Source organism: Pinus tabuliformis, chromosome 6, assembly GCF_031772625.1.
Source record: "Pinus tabuliformis cultivar Carrire ecotype Pingquan chromosome 6, CPIR1, whole genome shotgun sequence".
In the NCBI taxonomy this organism is placed as follows: domain Eukaryota; kingdom Viridiplantae; phylum Streptophyta; class Pinopsida; order Pinales; family Pinaceae; genus Pinus; species Pinus tabuliformis.
Window position 1 is genome coordinate 1,645,473,843 of NC_142292.1, and position 9,003 is coordinate 1,645,482,845.

The following is a 9,003-nucleotide window of genomic DNA, read 5'->3' on the forward strand; positions in this document are numbered from 1 at the left end:
ACCCAGTGGAGTAGTCCACACTAGTGGAAAGGTTGTTATAACAAGTTTATGGGAATGATTCTGTCGATTTTCTGGCAGGTTAGCCCACACGGGCAGGACAACGTTAACAACTTATACAACAAATTTTCGTAAGCATATGTATTATAACAACCAAAATAGTTCAATTGTTTTAACATAGGTTAAAGCAACACGCATTACAAGTGTCCAAAGAATTGTCTTACAAACAAATACAATACATGGGTCAAAATGTGCTGGCCTATTATTAGGCTTCTAAATTAAGCGAAAGTTGCAAGCCACATCGATACACCATACATCACTATCCCTGATAGCGGGGCGTTGGAGCAACTTCTCGCTCCTCAAATAAAAGACTACAGACTCTCAAGGCTATGTGGGAGGAGCCAAGGTGAAAAGTCTCTTGCATGTACAAATTAGGGTTATTTATAGCCAAGGGTAAAACTGGCCCTTGTGACTGTTCAACTTCCCTCCTAACCATTTGACTTTCATGACTCTTCAGATTTACATGTGGGTCTCTTGGAATTCCATGTTACATTACATTGATTACAATAGTGTGGGCCACAGTAGTGATGTGGTTGAGATGACTCATGACATGAATCAACACGACATAGCTAGTGTGTTCATGATGATGGTGGTGTGCATGTCAAGATGCAATGTTGTTGAGTGATGGATGTGCTCTTGATGTATCATAGCTTCACCTCCGCATGGCAAGGTGTGCGGAATCTTCGATGGTCTTGGTGTTTGCTTGATATTGCATGTGCATGTCACTCCTTCACTTGTACTTTGGCATGCTTCATGTGTTCGTTCGTTCATGAACAAGTCTCCTTTCATGTGCTCCTTGTTCATCTCGTTTGTCGTCGCGCCATGTATCATCCATGTACTTGTCTCTGCAATGACTCATGATGAGAGGACATAAAATCCAGAAATATCCTAGTCTACCATGATGCATTTTCATTCGATTTCGGATGCAGGTGACTAGGAGAGAGGACAAGGCTCCGAAACTGCACAAGGCAGATTTCAAGCTAGGATGAGAGCTCCAGGCACTGTTCATGAAAATTGTGCAGAGGTCACTTGGAGGCTAAGATGGGAAATCTAGATCAGCAGTGATTGTCCACAGGATCTAGCTCGGTTGGAGGGTAGATATGCACAATGTTTTTAGTGAGACAGTGCAAGCAGCAGATGGATACTAGCAACAAAAACTGCACAATTTTTCTGGGGAGCTGACAGTGGGCTGCGACAGGTTGCTAAAAAAATTGTGCAATTTTTTTGGGGAGCTGGCAGCATGCTGCTGACAAAAACTACACAAAGATGGGAGAATGGCCTGCTGGACAACCCTGCACAGTTTTTGTGCTAAGAGAGATGCTGGGAAGCTGGGATACTTCTCATGAAAACCACACAATTTTTTGGGCGAGCAGTAGGCCTGCTGACTGGGTGACTTGTTGGAAAAACTGCGCAATTTTTTAGGGTAGTGCAATGACGGTCACATGGTGTCTATCTGTCATTTTTGCGCAGTTTCTTAAGTCAATGGAAGTGGGCATGCTTTGCAGCTTTTGCACAATTTTTTGGAGGAGTGAGGCCTAGGGTCACTGCTTGGTCAAACTCTCTGGTTGACCAGCTGGAGTATTGGTTAATGTGATTGTGAGTAGCGCAGGTTGAGATGGATTGCAGGGAAACTTCTGCGCTATTCTTGGTGACAGTTGGTCGAGTCGATTCCAGGATTGAGCAGTGCAAACTGCCTCACAGGCAGCCTCAAGATCTGCGTAATTATGGGTAGTAGTACATGATCACTCAGAGTTGAAACTACACAATGCAACTCAACGAAGGGCCGATTGTTGGGGGTGTTCCAGTCAACATTGTTTCAACAAAAATGACTAAGTGTGTGAACGAGTGACTTCGTACATGTATGACATTTCAAACACACACTCAACATGAATTGATGACAAGATGCCTCAAACCATTAAGACATCATACACTCAATCTGACTGATCGACGGTGTGAGCGACAAGCGCGACACTTGTGATAGATCGTTAAATGACCTGACAACACTTGCGTGACAATGCATACAACTTTGTGTGTGACTGCAACAGATGTTTACATAGCAAATGAAACTTGTACACACGAAGAGGGACCTTGTGCATAGCTAGAACATGGTTGCGATCATGACATTGTGACCAATATGCAAAAAGATGTCTGGTGAATGGTCAAGCGAGGAGGGTGCAAAGACTCAACGCAGGCTCACGGGATGAACCCGTGTGATTGTGATGCAGGAGAATCCTGCTCAGAATATTATTGTTCATTTGGTTGATTTAGGGGGTGATGTTTTTAATTATTTTTAGGAATCTTGTATAGATTGAGTGAGAAATCTGTGTGTGAGGTTTTTAGTTGTGAAATATTCTCAACTATGTGATAATATTAGGGATAATTGATATGTGTAGATATCGTGGAGATCTTAGGGATTACAAGATCCTCGAATAGGAATTAGTTGAGTGAATTATGGAAAAAATCATGGATTTAGTATAATCCATAATTATGTAATTAATCTATAAATGCAAGCTTACGAAGAGAGTGAGGGACAGTGTTAGAGTGAGCTGAGTAGTGGAGAGAATAGATCAGAGCACGACAATATAGATATATATATATATATATATATATATATATATATATATATATATATATATATATATATATATATATATATATATATATATATATATATATATATATATATATATCTATCTATATATATATATATATCTATCTATATATATATATATATATATATATATATATATATATATATATATATATATATATATATATATATATATATATCTATCTATATATATATATATATATATATTGTTATGAATGAAAGGAGTTTTGTGTTCAAAACTTGTTTTTGCATGATATTTTATTATGTGATTTGGTTTCGTTGATTCCTTAAATCATAGGCTGAATCCTCTGTTAAATACAGGAAATTGTGTGTGAAATTAAAACCTTTAGTGGAGTTTGGTGTTTGAGGATCGTCTGGACAAAGGCTTTAATTTGTTGATTGTCGATCGAAAGCAGATAAAGATTGAACGAAATGACAAATCATCATTGATCACAGGATGGATCAATGACAATCTATTTGGGAGAAGATCGATAGTGTTCATTGGTGAATGTGTACACACTTTAACACAAAAAACGAACCTGATAACATTATAAAATTGAGTTAATTGATAAATCAATCATGACCGTTGAAGTGATTCGATGGTCATCGTGTGTTGACAAACGCAGACGTTAATTCCAAAATTGGATGTGATAATTTATAGAACTAAGTTAATAGTGACCATTTGTTTGAAGGGGTCAGATCTGATGGTAATCGCATCGGAAGATGCACACAGTTTAACCCAGCTTTCAGACGTGATATTTTATGGACTGTGATTTAGTCTAGTTGAATTTCGGATCGATCATAGCCGTTGATTATGAAGGGACGATATTCAACGGATATCGCTCCAGAAGATACGTGTTGGTTAGCATTTGATTCGGACGCGATAAGGTTTGAATTGGATTTTAATTTGTTTGGGATCCACGCAAGAGATCAGGGTCTGATAGTTTGGTAAACAGGGGTTTTAATTGTTTCAATTTCAGATTTGTGTAATCGGTGCAGTTTCACTTCATCAAATTGTAAACATCAAGGAAAAAGGCCAAGGAAGGCTCAAAAATTGGATGCAGGCCAAAATTTTGGAGGGTGTTGCAGCCGCTACAACAATTGGTGACACACTAATTGAGCTCCAGCTTATCTGTTTTGGTCCATTGACAACACAAAGCCTTGGTCTTTCAAGGAGTATTGAATTGTTGTGCAGGTTACTTCAGCTTCCCCACTTACCCCATGGGGAGACATGGTTCACCTTTCGCCAACTCAGTCAAACAAAACAACAAATTTTAGCTTGATCACAGTATTTCAAAATTGGGAAGGGTAGTTTGGCATGCGAGTTAAAAAGTTTTAGAGTATAAGTTTTCATCTCTGGTGTTTCTCCACTGCCAGTAGGCCTGGAAAGTACCTTGGCGGAGTCATGCAGGAAAACAAGCATTGCTCCACTTCTTGCGAGCCTAGTCAGTATCCTGATGGAGTTACATGCTTCACCTTTCTGTGCACGAAGCCTTTATTTTCTTTTGCCTTTACAATGCATAGGCACTTATTTATTTTTGGGGCAGAAGAGGGATCTTGACTTAGTTAGAGCAGAAGAGGTTGTTCCTTCAGAGAAGCATGTAAGACCTCTGACATAGGTTTCCTCGTTTAGATTTTCCCCTTCTCTGTTTCTACTAGTGTGATGAGCTTGAACACACAGAGGAGAAGACTGAGTGCAGGCAAGGGGTTTCCCAGTGTGGACACAGGTTCATGGTTGGACCCAAGATTCCCTTGTAGACGACTTGTATTTTCCATCAAGGCTTCATCAACCAAAGGTTACAACCAAGCACAAAGAAGACAGGCGCATGACTGGCCAAGTGTTGTAGTGTCACAAGAATCTTTAGATCTCAGCCACATACTCATTCGAAAGTCAGAACTCAGTAAAGGGCAGCACATTTTTACAAAACCAAAAATAGAATGATACTAAATAAACAAAACCAAAAAAAAAAACAAAAATGGTAAGCAAAGTAAAAAATAAAAACAAAAATCAGTAAACAGACTATGTACATGGCACAGGGTGTGGCCCCGACTTACTGAAACTAATGTTTGAGATCTTGGCCATTGAAAAAAAGGCTGTCAATCCTCCCATCAAGTGATTGCAAATGGTATGTGTGTGGGCCAAGTTTCTCGTGGACAATGTATGGACCAATCCATAGGGACTAGAACTTCATATGGTTGCCTTTGTATTCATGGGGTTTGTCCCATTTCAAGACTTAGTCAACAACATTGAAGTTAGCATTCCCTACAGACTTCTTGTCGAGTCATCTCTTGATATGGTTCTGGTGGAGTGTAAAATTTTCTTTTGCTTTTATCCTTTCTTCATGTAGCTTGTGAAGTGTACCCATCCTACGATGAACTAACAGACAAGGCTTTCCTTGGGATTCTTGAAATAACTAAAGTGAAGAAAAATAGATGTTGGGCGGTAGGATGGCTTCTTTCCCATAGATCAGGATGTATGGCGAATTATTCAGAGAGGGTTTGGGTGTTACAAAGTCATCCCATAGGGAATTCGCCAAGGTAGAGTGCCAGTTACACTGCTCAGAGTAAATGGTCTTTTTGATTATGTGGATAAGGTTTTTTTCCGTGGATTTTGTGAGACCATTTCCTTGCGGGTAATAGTTAGATGAGTGTTTAAGAACAATACCATATTGCAATGCAAAATCATAAAGCTTCAAAGCTGAAAAGTAAGTTTCATAAAAGTGATACCGGAACACCAAAGCGTGAGATGATGTTCTATTTGAGGAAGCTGATGACTTCCTGGTCATTCACTTGCTTGAGTAGAATTGTTTTTTTCCACCACATGAAGTAATTAGTTGTTGTCAAAATGTGGTGTTGTTTTGATAAATGTGGGAAAATTTCCCCGATGATGTCCAGGCCCCATTGTTGGAATGGTTCGGTCACTACAACAGGGTGCAGTGGGGCTGCTGACCTTCGTGTTTTGCTGGTGCATCGCTGATAGGTCGGGAACTTGCGGGCATAGGCATGTGCATCCTTGAAAAATGTGGGCCTATAGAAACTAGCTCGCATAAGTGGCCCCCCACTAGTTCGTCATGCAGACCATGAAAGACCTTTTTTGAATCATGTGCCTTCAGGTACCTGAGCAAGATTATGTTACTATGCTTTCTATAAAGCACTCCATGCACCAACTGATATGATAAAGCTTTGAGGTACAGTGACCTCTTCTGTCTCACGGAGAAGTGAGAGGGTATGGTGCCATGCTCAAGGTACTGGCACACATATTCGTAACAAGAGTTTCCGAATGTAGTGGGTGGTGCTTGCTATACATCATACATTTTGATTTCCTGCTCCCAACCAACAAGCTCTTCTTCTTCCTCCTGTGCGTGGACTGCCTCAGCTGTGAATTTGGAGAGGATATGATCGTTGACAATGTGAAATGGATTGATGTAAAGATCATACTCTTGAAAGCCTGTCATCCAGTTCACATGTCATTCACCTAGCTCTTGCTGTACAAGCAATGATCATACTTTTGGGTGAGGAACATAGACTATGCAATGGTTCTTTAGCAAGTAGGGTCTGAATTGTTTCACCACCTTGTATACTCATATGCTTGTTTGTCAACAGTGGGGTAGTTGATTTTGGGTCCCTACATGCTTGCGCTCATGAAGGAGATGGGACGTTCGTCGTTCAACTCATCCTTCTGAGTGAGTATTACAGCAAGCGAGCTATCAAAGGTGAAGATGTATAACAGGAAATCTTTGTTGAAATCTGGACTGTAAAGTGAAAGCCCTTCTAATATAGCCTACTTGATATAGGTGAATGCATTCTTTTCCCTCTTGCCCCAACTATAGGCTGCATCCTTCTTGATCATATCTTGCGTTGGTTTCACTATCTGTGCATAGTTCGAGATGAACTTCCTGTTACAGTTCTATTTGGGCACATCACTCCCGACGTTCAGATCAATACTTTTAGGGCTCATTAAACCCCAATTTAGTTGTTACATGCCCTAGACAAGTCAACTCATTGAATGTTTCCTTCTATGAAAGTTTCTTGGCCTGAAGCCTTCCTGAAATGCCTCCTTGGGACACCAACGTAGCCTTGGTCAGGGGTAACTATGCTGCAGAGTAGGCAGGCCCACTGTGGCCTGCACTGCAGTGCACTTAGGCCCTCTTTGACCTGCACTGGGCGAGATTGAGTGAAATTTGCATAGGGTTCTGGGAATATTCCTTGACTCTAGATGATTCTAGAAGGATCCCATCTCTTATCTCCTCCTATGAGCTCGAAATTGGATAGGCTAAGGATCCATTAACCTCCTATCCTCTCATCCCTTGCTCCATGGAAACTAACTCCAAGTTTGGAAGGACATTCAATACCCTCATTTATGACAAAACCACCTCCATTTCCTATAAATTGAGCACTCATCATAGTGATCAAGGGGGCTAGAATCTAAAGTTTGTAAGAAAATTTGGTTTGAGAATTGAGTTCATGTCAATCAATGTTATTCTATCGGAATGGTGTGCTTTTGATGTGGTGAGGGTTGGACTGAAGCTGGAGGAGTGGCACTGGATCGAACTGTATCGGGTGATACTCTTCCTTCTACATTAATAAAGAGTTTATTCCTTTGCTCATATTATTGTTCATATCTATGATGATTATGTGTTTTATTGTCTTCAATTCCATTGGTTTATAGTAGATAGATCATGTATGCTTTGATCGTTTGTTGTTTCTGTTTCTATTGATATAGGTACCAATTGAGCGGGTTTAGTTCAAGTGGGAGCAATGGTAGCGATTCAAAGGGGATTAAGGAAGCAAAAGACTACAAGTAAGTTCCTTCATCTCATATATCTATTATAGGAAAAGGTTAAACTACTTTCTTTTTGTTGTTCTAGGTGTAGCTACCCACCTAGGGAAAATGTGTTTATCTATAGATGCAAATTCCATATAAAAAATTGGTGACCATACTGGGGAACAACTATCGTTCCTGGTAGCTTAACCTCATCATACTACACCCTAGTAGACTTTGCTTGACTTTATTGATCTTATTTTAGTCATTTTCAAGTGTTTTTAGTCAAAACATTGTGCTTAGATGTCTCTTGATTTAACTCTCTAGCACCAACGCAGTCTTGGTCAAGGGATAGTGCACTCACTACAAGAAAAAAGGACATTGGTGAGGGGAAAAAAATATCACCATAAGCTCATTGGTGATGGTCAAAAGAGAATTCGTCACCAAAAATTGAACATCACCAAAGGTGGAGTCGCCACAAGTATAGGTGTTGTAGTCACATACAAAGTCCATCACTAATAATGATTTATAGTGATGGATAGTGACTGTCACCATTTCATATAAGCAATGGTGACAGAACATAGCCTCTATCACCAAAAGTATAGGTGTTGTAGTGACATTCAAAGTTCGTCACCAATAATGATTTATAATGACGGATAGTGACCATCACCATTGCATATGAGCAATGGTGACGGACCATAGCCTCGGTCACCAAAAACTGAATGTCACCAAAGGTGGCGTCGCCAAAAGTATAGGTGTTATGGTGACATTCAAGGTCCGTCACGAATATTGATTATAATGACGGATAGTGATTGTCACCATTTCATATGAACAACAATGATTTATTGTAATGGATCTTTAAGGCCATCACTATTGGTGCATATGTATGATGATGTTCGTTGACCGTCACCAAAAGCTGCATTGCTAGAAGTATAGGTGTTGTGGTGACATTAAAGGTCCGTCATGAATAATGACTATAATGACGGACAATGACCGTCACCATTTCATATCAACAACAATGATTTATGGTTATGGACCTTTGAGGGTCGTCACTATTGATGCGTATATATGATGGTGTTCGTTGATCGTCACCATTTCATATTTTTGGTGAGGGTTGAAAAATGTCGCCAAAGCTCATTGGTGTTGGTCAAAAGAGCCTCCGTCACCAAAAATTGATCGTTGCCATTCCATATGGATGTCAGGGCACGACGGAATCGAACCACCAACCTCCTGCTTGTAAAGCAGGTGCTCTTCCATTGAGCTAGCACCCTTTAAAGAATTATACTTTCAAAATTAGATCTTGAAACTTCATAAATTTTAAATTTTACAACTTTCAATAAATTAAAGTCTCAGCAATATTTTACTGAAAAAGCAAAGCAACATCGAAGCTGCAGGTCCCTACCTAATGGTTATTGAAGTTATGAAAAGTGGGTGGAGGGAAAAATAGTTTTGTATAAGAGAATCAATATGTTCAGTTTAATACTCAATTAGAAGTGAAACTCTGAAGACATTTATAACCTATAATTGACCTATAACTAGTAAATGCACCAAATATTGCAAAGGAAATGTCATA

The 9,003-nt window shown here is 39.7% G+C and overlaps 1 non-coding gene across 1 annotated transcript; it reads right to left on the reverse strand.

The window, feature by feature from the left end:
• Nucleotides 1-8,629: 8,629 nt before the first annotated feature.
• On the reverse strand, nucleotides 8,630-8,701 carry TRNAV-UAC (transfer RNA valine (anticodon UAC)). Its single transcript has one exon. It is a non-coding gene; the product is annotated as a tRNA-Val (tRNA).
• Nucleotides 8,702-9,003: the final 302 nt, after the last annotated feature.